Genomic DNA, 15,516 nt, shown 5'->3' with positions numbered 1-15,516 from the left:
AAAAGCGCAGGCTCAGGGGTGATCTGGTGGCCACCAGAAGTTTATCAGGGGTGACCACCAGTATCTGGGGGAACGTTTGTTCACCAGAGCGCCCCAAGGGATGACGAGGTCAAATGGTCACAAACTACTTCAAGATCATTTCAGGCTGGACATAAGGAAGAATTTCTTTACTGTCCGAGCCCCCAAGGTCTGGAACAGCCTGCCACCGGAGGTGGTTCAAGCGCCTTCATTGAACACCTTCAAGATGAAACTGGATGCTTATCTTGCTGGGATCCTATGACCCCAGCTGACTTCCTGCCCTTTGGGCGGGGGGCTGGACTCGATGATCTTCCGAGGTCCCTTCCAGCCCTAATGTCTATGAAATTTATTGTCCTTGATGCTCAAAGCTAGCTGGAGTTCAGTTGCAGCCTTGGCTTTCCTGGTCTGCTCCCTACAGGACCGGACCAGTGCAGAATAATCCTCCCTGGAGGTGACTCCCATCCTCCATCCTTTGTAGGCCTTTCTTTTTAGCCTCAGGAGGTCTGCTAGGTCCCTGGAGAGCCAGGGGGGCTGCTGTGCCCTCTTGCTGCCTTTCCTCCGAGATGGAATAGACTTAGTTTGTGCATTGAGGATCGCTCCCTTGAGGAGCAACCACTCCTCTTGAACTCCCCTCTCCCCGTGGTCACGGTCCCTTAGGGCCTCACTGACAAGCCTCATATAAATAGCATAAGAACAAACCTGCATGAGAACTGGGTGACCTAATATTTCCTGATCATTTCCAATACCTATGATTTTGTGCTCTAGTTTTCCTGTATCAGCTGACTGGTGACTATTTTTTTCTAGTCATTAAAACTGGGTATTTAAAGATTTTACTTGAGAATCCCAGAGAAACTGGAATAGATAGGAAAAGTAACACCCATTTTGCTTTTTATTCATACTGGTTTTATAGTGTTTTAACTCAATAGTTAACTCAAACAGTTGATATGAGATGTCCCTGATTTTTATGTATGCTGCAAGGGAGAGATGAATCAGACCTCATGAGATTTATGATCACCAGGGATCTGGGTCTTCCAAGAAGAACATGTGGCCCTGGCAGGGGGCGGGGGGTGGGGCATGGTGGTGTAAGCAGGGAGCTCCTGTAGACGCCGCCAGCACTTTTGGGGGGGAAGAGCGCCAACCAAGGGTTGGTGACCACCCGTAGATGCCACCGCCAGCAGTGGCCAGCGGCAATTGCTGACCGCCAACAGGTGCCGCCAGCAGTGTCGGTGATGGAGAGGAAGCGGGGCCAGCAGCGACTGCTCACAGGAACAATCGACAGTGTCGGCAGTGTCTTTTCATAGGGGGTGCACGTGTACCCCCTATACGTTGCCCATGGGGTCTTCCATTCACCACGGAAAAATGTGGTAAAACCAGGACTTTTTTAAAGGAGAAAATCTGATGAAAACCCAGATTTTCTCCTTTAAAGGAGAAAAAATTGGGAAACAGTGGTTTCCCCTTGCATGTTGGCAGAGTTCCAGCTTGCAAGGGGCTGGAGGGAGCAGGAGGAGTGGGGTCAGGCAGGGAGCACCATGTGCATGTGTGCACAGACATATGCACATGGTTTCCAGGAGAGCTGCTCCCTCCTGCCAGGAAAGCAGGTAAGTCTGGGAGGGAAGGCAGGGGATTAAGGTCTCCATAATGAGGGAGGGAAGGAGTTGGGCAGGGCTGTGGCTGGGGCTGCTGTCCAGCTGGGTGTGTGGGGCTTGGGGCCAGAATGGGCAGCTGCAGAGCCCAGGCAGGGAGTGGGATGGAGCCACAGGTGGCTCGTCCAGGGGTAGGGGAACTGGCTCCCCCCCCCTGCGCCCCCCCAAATTTGTGCACAAGGTGTGTGCAGGCTGCCTGCTGTGGGCTCAGGGCTCCCTGCCCTCGGAGACCCAGCAAGTGGGACCTGGTGCAGCAGATCAGAGCAGGGTGGGGAAGCTCATTGCCGCTGCTGCCAGCCCCGCGATGCCATGGCTTTATGTCCCCTCCCTGCCCAGTAACAGCAGGGCTGACTGTACAGTGTTGTGCCCCCCTCTGCTGCTGAGTGGGCAGGGGGTACCTTGCCATGGCAGTGTAGGGCTCGTGGCAGCAGCACTGACTTTCCCCAGCCAGCCCTGCTCTGGCCTGACACTCTTGCACTTAAAAGCGGGTTTTTAAACTTAGTGCTTTAAAAATTGACACAATACTCAGTTGATTAATAGCAGAAAGGCTTGCTTTAATAACTATCAACAAATTACAAAACTAAATGACAGGAAAAGACTTTCCCAATATAAAATGAGCTATTACAGAAAGTCCCAGTACATATTTAGCTGCAGCAGTGTTTTCTCACCAATGCAGGCAGGGAAGCTGATTGAGTCTTGCAGCCTTTACAGAGCATGGGTCCTTCACTTGTGGGCTGGGTGGTGCAGGATGGTTTCTTGATTTTTCTGGACTGCACACCTTGCTGGCAGTTCTGTCTTGCTTTTTATACTGTTTTACTTGTATAACTTGAAAGCATTTTTCCTTGATGTTTGGTCCATTAAAGTCCGAACAAAACCAGGAGGAAAGGGGTGACCATCCCATTACAATAGTTAAACTTCCTGGCTCCTGTTTCTGGATATGTCCAGGTATGGAGACTTGTGTTTCTCGTAGCTACTGAAGTTATAGGTCACTATAAATGTGATGGGTCTTGAGTAGCTAAACAGGTTACCTAGAAGCAGTGGTTACCAGACCTGTCTTTAGGTATTTGTTTATCAGTGGGGCAAATTTGCAATAGCTTGTACTGGTGATGGTCTATTTACAAACTTCAGACAGACACTGAATGACTGAGACATCTGTAACACCTTAGATATTAGATGTCTGTTTTTAGAAATGTGAGGATGTCATGGACGAATATTTTTCCTGTATTCAATGCACCTTTTACAGGTTTTGCTTGAAATGTATATTTAGTCTTTTGTTTTCTTTGGTTGCTAGTTCAATCGAAATGTATATGTAGTTTCCTTCCCTTCTCTAGTTACACTAGCTCAGCCTTTTTCTCTCTTGCACTCTTTGCTTGGATACATACAAGTGTGTCAGGTCTCTCCCAACAATTTTCCCTTGAGAGGAACCATCTCTCATTATTTTATGGCATTATTTTATGGGTGCCGCAAGCTCCACTTTCTCTACACTGTAATGGGTTGCAGACATTAGTGGAATTTAATTTTCTTTGTGGCAGACTTGTCACCACAGCCCAGTCTTGCCCCAGCCACTGTCTTGCCATTTTGTGCAAGATGCATTGTTTACATTGTTTATAGCCAGCACCATGATGGGCCTCACCCATTGGGCCACAGAGACCCTGGAGAGAGGATAGCAGGGCAAGGAGCCCTGAGCCCATAGCCAACATCCACCCCACACCAGCACAGGCTCTGCTCCAGCTATGCCACCCATGGGGGAGGGGAGCCGGGCTCCGCTCTCCACTGCCGCCTCCCACATTTGGCAGCCAGGGCTTGGGTGCTGCTGTGGGGGGCGGGGGGCTGCAGATGCAAGTCCCTGGTCCTGTATCCCTGGCAGCTGGGAACCCTTCCAGCAGGGCTGGGGCAGCAGGGAGCTGTGGGTGGGGAGTGAGGTATGGGGGGGGGTTGTGGCTTGGCAATGAGGGGCAATGGCATGGTTAGAGCACCAGCATATCAGGGTTGCTCAGCGCCACAAAGCAGTAGTGGGGGGACAGCAGCAGCTGGACCCATGTCCTGGTGAGTGAAGTGGGCAGGGGGTGCTCTGATTTTCCATTATAAAAAACCCCAAATCAAATGGGGAGGAAGGAGGAAGGGGAGGAAGGAGGATCCAGGCAACTATAGGCCAGTCAGTCTTACCTCCATCCTTGGCAAAGTTTTTGAAAAGATTATTAAGGTTCATATATGCAAGAGCCCAGCAGGAAAAATTATGCTGAGGGGAAACCAGCACGGGTTCATAGCAGGTAGATCATGCCTGACTAATCTAGTCTCTTTGTATGACCCGGTTACAAAACACCTGGATGCAGGAGTAGGGGTAGACATCGTCTACTTAGACTTCAGGAAGGCCTTCGATATGGTATCCCACCCCATACTGGTGAACAAGTTAAGAGGCTGTGACTTGGATGATTACACAGTCCGGTGGGTGGCAAACTGGCCAGAGGGTTGTACCCAGAGAGTGGTGGTGGATGGGTCGGTATCAACCTGGAAGGATGTGGGCAGTGGGGTCCCACAGGGCTCGGTCCTTGGACCGATACTCTTCAGTGTCTTCATCAGTGACTTGGACAAGGGAGTGAAGTGTGCTCTGTCCAAGTTTGCGGATGATACAAAACTGTGGGGAGAAGTGGACACACCGGAGGGCAGGGAACAACTACAGGCAGACCTGGACAGGTTGGACATTTGGGTGGAAAACAACAGAATGCAGTTCAACAAGGAGAAATGCAAAGTGCTGCACCTAGGGGGGAAAAATGTCCAGCACACCTACAGCCTAGGGAATGACCTGCTTGGTAGCACGGAAGTGGAAAGGGATCTTGGAGTCCTAGTGGACTCCAACATGAACATGAGTCGTCAGTGTGATGAGGTCATCAGAAAAGCTAACTGCACTTTATCGTGCATCAGCAGGTGCATGACAAATAGAGCCAAGGAGGTGATACTGCCCCTCTATCGGGCACTGGTCAGACCACAGTTGGAATACTGCATGAAGTTTTGGGTGCCACACTTCAAGAGGGATGTAGATAACCAGGAGAGGGTCCAGAGAAGGACCACTCGTATGGTTAAGGGCTTGCAGGCCAAGCCCTACGAGGAGAGACTAGGGCACCTGGACCTCTTCAGCCTCTGCAAGAGAAGGCGACCTTGTGGCTGCCTATAAATTCATCATGGGTGCGCAGAAGGGAATTAGTGAGGCTCTACTCACCAAGGCGCCCTTGGGGGTCACAAGAAATAATGGTCATAAGCTAGCAGAGAGCAGATTTAGACTGGATTTCCCTGCCTATGCAGGGGGTCGGACTCGATGATCTATTGAGGTCCCTTCCGACCCTAACATCTATGAATCTATGAAATGCCAAAATTTATAGATATTTAGAATTTATTGTATTATAGTGATAGTGATTAAGGCACTGGTTGACTTCCAAATTGTTTTAAAATTGCAAATATATCAAGAAAACATTGTGTTCTACCAATACCTGTATATATAGGTGCGATTCATTTTAATCGTGGAAAAACGTGGATTTGGGGCGCTTAATCAGAGAATTTGTGATTTTTTTTTTTATCAGAGAAAACTAGGATCCCTGCTGATCACCACAATGTACCTAACTGAAACTTGTATGAGTGGCAGATCTTTGTGTTTCCATAGCAACTTAAGCTGAAGTTGTCAGTAATTAAAATAAACTCTGTAGTTTATTATAATTCCACAAGTTCCCTTTTCAGATTATGATTCAGAAGCTACAGGGTCTTCAACTGAAACTCAAAAAAATAACTGATTGCCATTTGTAGTTCAGCTCCCTTTTAAAAAGCTTGTAGTCAGTGTTTATTATGTCTAAATTGAAGCTTACTGTATCTTTTCTGCATTGATCTGAACTGGTACTACAGACCATTATATACACAGTGCATTTTAACAGGTTTCTATTATAAGCACAGGTGATTGGAAGTGGCTCTTTCAACTGCTGTTACAATATTTAAGTCAGGGGCAACGTGTAGGGGGTGCACCCCTGAGTGTGGCGGTGCACCCCCTACAAAAAGGCGCCACCAACAGTGTTGGTGGCGCCTGCGGGCAGTCTGCAATTGCCACTGGCTGCCACTGATGCTCTGATGGCATGCACGGGTGGTCACTGACCCCTAGTTGGCACTCACCACCCCCCCACCACCCAACCCCCCACCAGCCAGCAGGGGCATGCATTGTTCATGACTTCACCATTCCCAAGCTCCAATTGCTATCTCCAGAGACAGGACATGGTGCCAGAAGGTTTGATCATTGCTCTGAACCCATGCTTTGGGGCCTGCCTCTCTACAGCCTACACCTGCTTTCTGTCTCTCTTGCTAACAAGCTCCCAGCTTTGCAGCTAATCTTCCCCCTAGAGCAATGCACACGCTTGCCTCAAGTAATAAAAGTTAGGTCCTACCCCTGTTATAGAATCATAAACACATGACCCCACATCACGCACAATGGTTGGTTAACCAATGGTTGGTTAACCTGTCCTGTTAAAGTCATGTTAAATTATCCCAGTTGATCTAGTTGTGTATGGCCACCTCATCGTTCATTCTTGTGTATCCCTCCTCTAGCAACTGGGGTACCTTAACCTGATGGGATGGTAGACTCAGTGGACCTTTCGCCTTAGCTGCTATCTCCAGTTGGGCAATAGGGCTGTGCGAAATGGCACTGCTCCATTTTGACTTGAGTTTCAAGGTTTCAATGGAACAGCATTTTGTTTCAAATTTTGATTTGAAACTGCTGTTCTGTTTTGTTTCATTGAAACAGTGAGGCTGTTTCGACACTGTTTCAATGTTTCACCCATACGCTATAATGGGGAAGTGCTGGGGAGGGGAACTCAGCTCAGCTGGGCTGAGTTCCCTTCCCCAGCCCAATCATAGCACTGGGGAGGGGAACTGAGCCCAGGCTCAGTTCCCTTCCCCTGCACTGTGATCAGCTTCCTGCAGTCCAGCCATGGGAGGCAGGGAGAGCCAAGGCTGCACTCCCCACCCGGCTGAGCCACATGGGGCTGCGGAGCCGCTGGGAGTGCAGCCCTGGTTCTTCCCTATCTCCCACCACCTGGCTTCTGGGTGCTTTGAAACTTTTGTAACATTTCAATTAGCCTTGTTTTGTTTTGAGGCTGTTTCAAAACCCTTTGTTTCAATTCGATTATGCTGTTTCAAGCTCGAAATTAGTTGAAACAGTGTCGAGTCGAAAAAGCCGGGGAAATTTCGCACGGCCCTATTGGGCAAACCACCCCCTCTGCTTCTTATGTAGAGGGTAAGGGGATGACAAAACAATCCAAACAAAGCCGTAGCTGCATCTTCAACTCAGATCCAACTGCAACACATCAGTCACAAAGATTTTGAATCTGTAGCAACAGAGGTAATCTTAATACTGGTTATGATCCTCCTGTAGTCTCTAAATGTCAGGATAGAAAGTAAAAATAGTGGCACTGAGGATGGCTCCCTGAGCCCTTGCAGTGCTCTTTCACAGATAGCTTTCATACATGTAGACAAGAGCTCTGTGTTACCTGCAGGGAGAGCAGCTACCACAGAACTACAATCACAGTAGCTATTTTCCTCTAATTACAATTATGCAAATTACATCCCATTTTGCATATTTTGCTTATTTTTCTGTTCTTTAACTACAGTTATGCACAAACTCTCTGCTCTAGCCTAACATATATGCAAAATTAGGTTATTGATACTGGGCGCATCTACACGAGACATTTACTGAGGAGCTGCTTAATTAGCTCTGCAGTAAAGTCTCAACATCTACACGGGCAGCTCTCTTAGGCTGCAGGAAACTAATCATCTCCGCCGCTGGTAAATACAAGTACTATCCTATAGTAGAGCTCTTTAGTGCACAGCAATGTACATGTAGACACTGATGGGACTGACTGGGGTACAAGGATACTTCAATGCGAGGGCTGCATGCTGGCTAGCCCCAAACTAAGGCACACAAGCCCCAGCCAGCCCCTCTGCAGCATGTTGAACTGGGTTAGAGCAGCCCAGGCTGCCAGGCTGACCACCCCCAGCCACTTGTCAGCTGGGGCCGCTCCAACCTGGATCAACGTGCTATGGTCCCAGGTAGACATTCAGATGTGGTGCCTGGGAGCAATAAACTCTGTCTCTGTGCCAAAAGCACTTGTAGATGTATGTGTAGATGCACCACTGTTCAATTAGTTGCATTACAGTACCTAGGTTCACCAGTCATCAGTTGCCTGAATGCCATTGCAAAAGTCCCTGGACAGAGAACACAAAACAGTTCCTGCCCCAAAAACCTAAGTAATATTGTAGAGTATTTTGCCTCTCAGAGAGATGCTATACTCCAAGCATGAATGGATAGTGTCTTGTGAGAGCACAGTCTATAATAGCTAATGTCCAGCAAGCTATTTTAATTAGTTGGCTTAAGGCAGTAATGAAAGGAGATGTAAGGAATTCTAATTATAAGATGCAGAACCAATATTTTTTTCCGCCCAAAGACAGAGGTTTCTGTCCATTACAAAACTGCGTTTTGCTCTGGTAAATCAACCACATGATTATAAAAAATAATGATCTATGCTATTAACTTCTATATGGAATTGAGATTGCGCTTCCAGGATAATCAAATAATAGCATCCAAATTCAGACTGCAGAGAAGCATATGTTGTTCTCCACAGTAGAAAGTATTATGCAACAAACTATTTTCTTGTCAGTAAATAGAGTTTTGTCAAAATAAAGACTGTGAGAGAAAATAAAGATTTCAAAAGCATTCTTCCAATTATAAAGTCCTAAAAGAGATATTGTTTCAAATCAACTTTTGGAACAAAATGAAATTTTGTTTTGCATTAAAATATCATTTTAATTTAGGCCTTGGAAGCCACAAAGTTTATTTTATTTTATTTTATTTTGTATTCTATTCTCTGTTCTGGGATTCTTACTCTAATCTTTAGAACTGTCAGACTTGGTTCGTGCTTTCAAATTGTTCAAGCATTTGCCTTCAAAAAATTTTAGCCCACATATCACTCACAAAACATCCAATATTCTATACTGATTATACAGTAATTGAGCTATTGGACTAATCAATTAAATCACATGGCGCTGTTTATGTTGATTGCTTGGAACTCCTGAAAAGAATTTAGTTTCACGATTAAACAGAACTAGTGTGGACTCAAAATTAATTTTTTCTGTAGTGTCAGTACAAGACAAACTATCCTGTCATTAATATTCTGGAAACATAAATCAAGAGGCTGCTGATACCTTTGAAGTTAAGTTTGACTTAGAAGTCGCCAAAAAATTATCTTACTGTTCAGTACTGCATCACAGCTCAGTGCAAGAAGCCCCTTCAGGTAGCATAACCTGAGCTAGACTGAGGATGTTTATACAAGTTACATTTTTGTGCAATTGGGCCCCTGAAAGTGCTCAACAGCTGTGCCGTGACACACATGCACAACTGCAGAGAGCTTTTAAAATGGCTGATCATGTGAAAAATTAACCCTCCTCAAATGAGGTATTAGATGAAGGCACTGTGCTTTAGAGCACCTTAGGGAACTTGTATCCCCTAGGGTTAATTTTTTGCATGCTTCAGGCTGGGTTGATACAGTTTAGCACTATCCCCATGGCTGACAGCAGGAGGAGACAGGGAGTAGCACCAAGCTACCAGCTGGGATTTGCTGCCTGGTTGGAGTTGGAGGGGACGGGGGTGGAGCCCCCCCCCTCGTGTCACCGCCCCCCCCTCCCCACCCAGCTGCACTGGCGGAGGTATTGTAGGGAGCTGGGCTGGCTCACAAGGTGAAGGGGCTCCGTTCAATCCCAGGCCCCCCCTCCAGCTCTCGCCAGGCAAAACAGATAGGGTGAAAGGAGCAGCAATGTCTGTCAGCTCTAACACATGGTGCTTTGTATAAAGTGCCATGAATTAGAGCATGCCCAGGGTACATCTGTAAGCACCCTGAGGCTCCCTCCCAGAAGCCAAGCATATGTGGTCTTCTGCTCCACCTCATTCTAGTCACTTGACCTCTGATTCTGAGAGAGGGACTGAGGGGTTTTCCCTTTTTAGCAGTTGGCAGGATGATTGCTGTAGGGCCTGCCTCCCTACCACCTGCACCTGCTGCCCATCTCTCTTGCTAACAAGCTCCCAGCTTTGCAGCTAGTCTCCTGGCAACCTGCAGCCCACAACCTGCCCTCTACAGCACTGCACTCACTCACCTTCAGGAACGGAGGTTAGGGGTTAGGCCTCACCCCTGTTACAGGGTTACAAACATATGACCTCGCATCACACATACTGCTGGTGGGCCAGAACTCCCTATGCTATCAGACTATAACTTCCCTAAACCCAGCAGGTTCAGTCTTAAAGCAATGAAGGTTACCTCACACATGCACACTTTGCTTGGAAGACGATTACAAAGCTTCGCTTTCTAATGGTTAAAAATCTTTTTATTTCTGTAAGAGAGAGCCTGGGGCTCCCTGTTGCTTTAAGGAAGAAGTAATCCAGCAAGGGAGCTCTGCAGGCTAGGCAGGATGCAGTGGCTGTAGGTTGCCAGGGCAACAGGCCAATTAGCAGATACCTACAGGCAGTCCAGCCAGTCTGCCGACCTGAACAGGGCAGGGCCCTGGGAAGATATAAGCCCAGAGCCTCGGTTGGCAAGTTAGCCTTTCCTGGCAGCCAAGGGAGAAGGAGCTCCTGCCCAGGAAAGCTACCCAGGGACGCTAGACTGACTGCTCTGCTGCCTATGGGAACAGTGAGGCGCAGGGAGCTCACAAGGAGCCCAGGCTGGAAGGTGTGCCAGCTGGGAGACAAGGAAAGTTTTCTCTCTTAAGGGGGTTTCCCCTTTGTTTTTCATTATAGCCTGGGGGCTTATGGTTTAAGTCACAGTTTTACACCAGCGGCTTGGGTTGGGACTGTAGGGGGGTATATGGAGGTCCCGTTAGTGCCCATGAGGCACATGATCACTTTGAGCCCTGCCAGGGCAGTCTCAAGGCTCGCGCTACCGTTGAGCCTAGAGTGGGCAGAGGCTGAGGCCGCAGAGCCAGTCAGAGGCCAGAGGCTTGGTGCCCGAGAGGGGTGCAGCCAGACAGGGGCCAGAGACCCAGCAGGCAGGGGCCCAGTGCCTGAAAGGGCTAGACCAGAGCTAGAACCTCAAAACCAGGTCCAATAGAGTGGGCCTATGGTAGAAGGCCTAGCTGAGAGTAAAGGGGAGGAGGCCAAAGCCCCAACAAACTACTGTAACACCCATGAGGCTTGGGGTGCAGTGTAGGGGAGGACTGGAGCCACACAATTAGCCCCTAAGGCTTGAGGTTCCCTGGGGCAGCACAGCTATAGAGTGAGGCCCAGCGAGGGGCCTGGGGAACAGTGGGGTGCTGGGGGACCCGACCAGGGTTTCAGTCAAACTGGGGCCATGTGAAGGCCCAGGGGCAGCCTCCCTTTTAGAACCATAAGAAATATCAAAGCATGGCAGGTGAGAGAGAAGGGAGGGCACCCTACGGGCTGTACAAGGCATGGTCGTGGAGCCACCAGAGGGCATCATGGCCTCCCCTGGGATGCCAATGTGCTACAATTTCTAAACTAAATTTATTCACATCCAGAATTTCACATATATATTCTACATGGGGCCTTCCCAACGCTCTGTGTAACAGCACTAGTATCTCCTTGTCTGTCCTGCACATACCATGCCTAATACACCACAGAACTGTGTAAAACTTTTCCACAGCTGCATCTGGTTGGTGACTCATTTTCATCCTATGCCTGACCAAGTGTTGAAGGTTCTGGGACTGGCCAGGCCCCAGCTCCAGATGGTTCAGCTTCATCCCTGGTTTGCTGCATGCCACACACATTAAGCTAAAGAAATGACACAATGAATATAAGTAGAGGGCCTTCAATCACTGTCAGCTGGATGATCAAATCAGCTGGCTGCGGAGAAGCACACAAGTGTGATAGCACAGTTAGATCCTTTATGTTGAATAACTATAGAAAACAATCAGATTGTAGATCCCATAAGAAAACCAATTACCACACAGATACCCTATTTTGCTACTTTGGCAAGTGTTGCCATTTAGTTGTCCCCTTATTGTCCTCCCTTCAAACCTCCCTATCTTCTTGGAAGATGTGTCACTTAAGTATCTTACAGGTATGATCTGCCAGGGCTTTGAAACTACATGCTCATTATATTTCTGGCAGCTCCACCAAGCCTTGTCACCTTCTAAGAAGGGAGGAACCTGGTTAGAAGCTGAGACCTTGTTAAATCAACTGGAAGATGAGGGTCTGAAGGTGGTGAAAGGCCTGCTAGGAGTAGGAGCCTTGTGGAGCCAGATTTTGCCAAAACCAAAGCAAGTCAGTATTAAGAGTACAGAACTTCTATCTATCCAGCACTGATATATCCAAGTTTATCTCTTCCTCTGATGTCTCCAATCTGTGCACTTTTGTAACATTGCTGAAGTCCTTGTTATTGGCCCCTAAATACCTACTACATTTTGTACCATTAAACTTCATTCAAATTATAATGCTCCATTCTACAAGATTATCTAAATCAGATATTGGTCCTGTTTGCTATGACCTAGCCCTCAGGATACTGGCTTCCTCAAATGTCATAAAGACACATCCAAATACCAAGGTAGCTGATAAAAGTGTTAAAAGAGAAGAGGTTCTAAGACCAGTCCCTGAGGAACACCACTGGTAATTTCTCTCCAATCAGATAACTCACTTTTCAGCATAACCACTGTAGTTTCTCATTAAGTTGACTCTTTATCCACACATTATCATAGCCTTCATCCTCTCCAGCTTGGCCAATAATTTTTCCATGAGGCCTGGTGTCAAAAGCTCCGCTTAAATCTAGATTAGTCCAGTGCATTACCCTTATCTAAGAAGTCTTTTATCTTGTCATTGATGGATATTAAATAGTTTTATAAATCTATGAAATGCACATGTAGAAAGCCCTACATTTCCTTATAAAGTCATGTTAAAAAGATCTAAGTGCACAGTAATGTCATAGCTGCAGACTATGGCCTAGACTTTAACAAGGCATCTCATTTCCTAATATGTGGATATGAATTTACACATCTAAGCAAGGGTTTAGGTGTGCTAATGTATTAATCCATGTGAAACAGAAGCCTCTCCACCCTGTTACTTGGCAGGCAGGTAGCAGAGTTAAATGGCTATAGAGCCTTAAACTGCATGCGCCAGTCATCAGAGCCAGTCTGCTTACTGCAAGAAACAGAATACTAGAGGGCTGAGGCAGCAATTAGCACCCCCTGTACCCAGTTATGGGGACCTGATGGCCAGAATGGGTAGAGCCAGGTTGGGGATATCCACAGAACTCAAGGATTAAAGAGGAAGAAACTTTGTAGAAAGGCCTATGTGGAGCTAAGTGGTTTTGTGCTATGCCTGTTTAGGTCTGCAACTGGAGGCTTGAGAGTGGCTAAAGGAGAGGTAGAGACCACAGGGAGTACCTAGGAGGCACTCTGTGCTTTGAGCCCCAAAAGGTCAGGACTTGGTAGGCAGAAGCCAAAATGAGGCTGGGGGCCCAGTAAGCCACAGTTAGTGCTGGTGCTGCAGAAAGGATTGCTTAGTGCATGAATGAAAAGCCCTGTAGAAGACTACAGACCCAAAGATTCTCCAGAGACTGATACAGTGAGCCACAAGAGGCCCAGATACTAAACAAGGGGGCAGGCAAGCCCAGTGAACTGAAATGAGATGGAAAAAGGAAATCATTCTGGTACAGGTAGAGTCCCAAGATATCCATTACATTAAAAACACAGCAGGTCAAGTAGCAGGGTACTCTGAGAAGTCAGAATAAGAGGCAAAATCGGGAAGGCTGGGAGGGGCTGCCCTTGGATTTGGGACCTAGTTACACCATGCTTGAAAACTGATCATGATGGACTTGACCTAGCAGAGAGCTGAGTACACATTGTCCCCATTTCAAGTAGAACTCAACAGGATGGCTCAGGTGTGTGTGTTAAAAATACATTATGACCTGGGCCTCACTTGAGTAATAACTGTATCAGTCCCTCATGATCCCTTGTGTAAGAAGCACGAGGCCTAACGACTGAGTTGTAGGTTTCTTTTTTCTTCTTGTTTGCTCTGCATTTTGTAACCATACTTGCCTAAAGCCCTGAAATTACACTAAGGTATAAGGTTACTAAAAGACATTAACTTTGCCGCAGTTCCCCTTTTCCTCTGCGCATGCGACAGAACTTTTTGCCGCAGTTCTGCTTTTGAAATACGCATGCACTAAACTTAACAGGAGATATTAACCAATAGCAAACTAAGCCTAGCCCATAAGATAAGACGTAACAACAAGGAAATTGTGGTACTGCCAATAGTTGTATGACACGCTGTAACCCTTTGTTTATGTAAGCTATAAAAGTGTAACCTCGAGAGAAACTAGGGGTCGACACAGCTTTGAGCATCAGCTCCTCTGTCGACATTGCTTGCGCAATCAATAAACTCATGACGGACCCACCCTGTGTGTGACTCTCTCCTTGAGGTAAAATTGGTCTAGCCTCCAGGGGCACGAAACTAGCCATTTGGCCAACAACCTCAATAGGTGTTTTGTCCTTTTAAGCACAGCAGTCCCACTCCCAAAAGTACTGGATGCAATCATGGCTTAGTGTTTTTAAGTTTTTGGCTCCTGTCCAGTCTTTTGTACCATTCAGGTTCTGTTTTCCTCTCTCCTTATACTCAGACAAATGAAAGCGATTCGTGTACTGCTTTCTTTTTTCGCAGTTGCTGTCTCTCTTACAGCTGACCTGTGTGCTCTCCCTGCAGTCTAATCTGCATAGGTCCCCAAGGTCAGCCTGATTTGAATAGAGTTTTCCAGTTTTTGCATGGTGCTTCTGCATGTGTTGTAGTGCACAAATGAAGCGCATCGCCCAGAAACAACTGTGCTGGGCTAACTGAGTTAGCTGGGACCTGTGTTTAGCCTGCAGGGCATGAGGAATCTGCACTTTATAGTGTGAGTGTTTTCCAAGCATGTAATAAGTGGGATTGTTTAAAGCTGTCAGTTAACTCATTCTACAAGGCGAGCATGAGCAGACCTCATCCTGTTAGCTCGAATGGCCTCTTTTCCTTTTAGTGGAGTTACCCGAGTCCTGGTGCTAATGTTAATAGATATTTTAAATCTGTTAAACACATGGGTGACCAAGAAGGCAGACCCTTTGGGGGACATGAGGCAAAGCTCCCATGCACATAGACAACTCACCCTTTCCTGCAACTGGGTTATGTTCCCTCCATGCAAATTGATGGCTCCTGGCTCTAAGATGTTAGTGGCAAAAGACACTGGGAAAAAGCCCAAAGTTCTTCTTGATTCTGGTAGCGAGGGAGATCTGACTCAGGGACTAAAGCGTAGGAATAGAGCACCGTCTCCGGACAGTACCAACGTCTCGGAAAGGGAAAGCCCAGAAAGTTCATCCCAAGATAGCCAAGGCAGCCCGGAAACTTCTACAAAAACTTCTAGTACTTCGGGAGAGAAAGGCACAGGGAGCTCCTCAGCATCATCCCAAGTTGATCAGGATGCCGCGAGAGGGAAGGAAGGGGATCCAAAGGGCTTCAGGGCAACAGCCTCAGCCCTCCCCCATTTATAGGTACAAAGGGAGAAACGATCCTCCTTGGCCAGAGGACCCACAGTGGTGTCCTGAACCTGAGGAATGGGTACTGGCACCGCCACTACCACCTCCACTACCCCTACCATCACCCATACCGACCCGACCCATTCGCACCTCCCGCCATCCAAACCCCCAATACCGACACCAGTGTCCGATGAGACAGGTGGCAGGAGACGGAGAAGAACCCACCTTTGTCTATGTGCCCTTCCACACATCGGACTTATTTAATTGGAAGAATCAAAACCCATCTTTTAGAGAGGACCCTGAGAAAATGCAAAATTTGTTT

This window comes from Alligator sinensis, unplaced genomic scaffold (assembly GCF_000455745.1).
Source record: "Alligator sinensis unplaced genomic scaffold, ASM45574v1 scaffold678_1, whole genome shotgun sequence".
Taxonomy (NCBI): domain Eukaryota; kingdom Metazoa; phylum Chordata; order Crocodylia; family Alligatoridae; genus Alligator; species Alligator sinensis.
The sequence above is the reverse complement of the archived record's forward strand: the minus strand, read 5'-3'. Positions refer to the sequence as shown.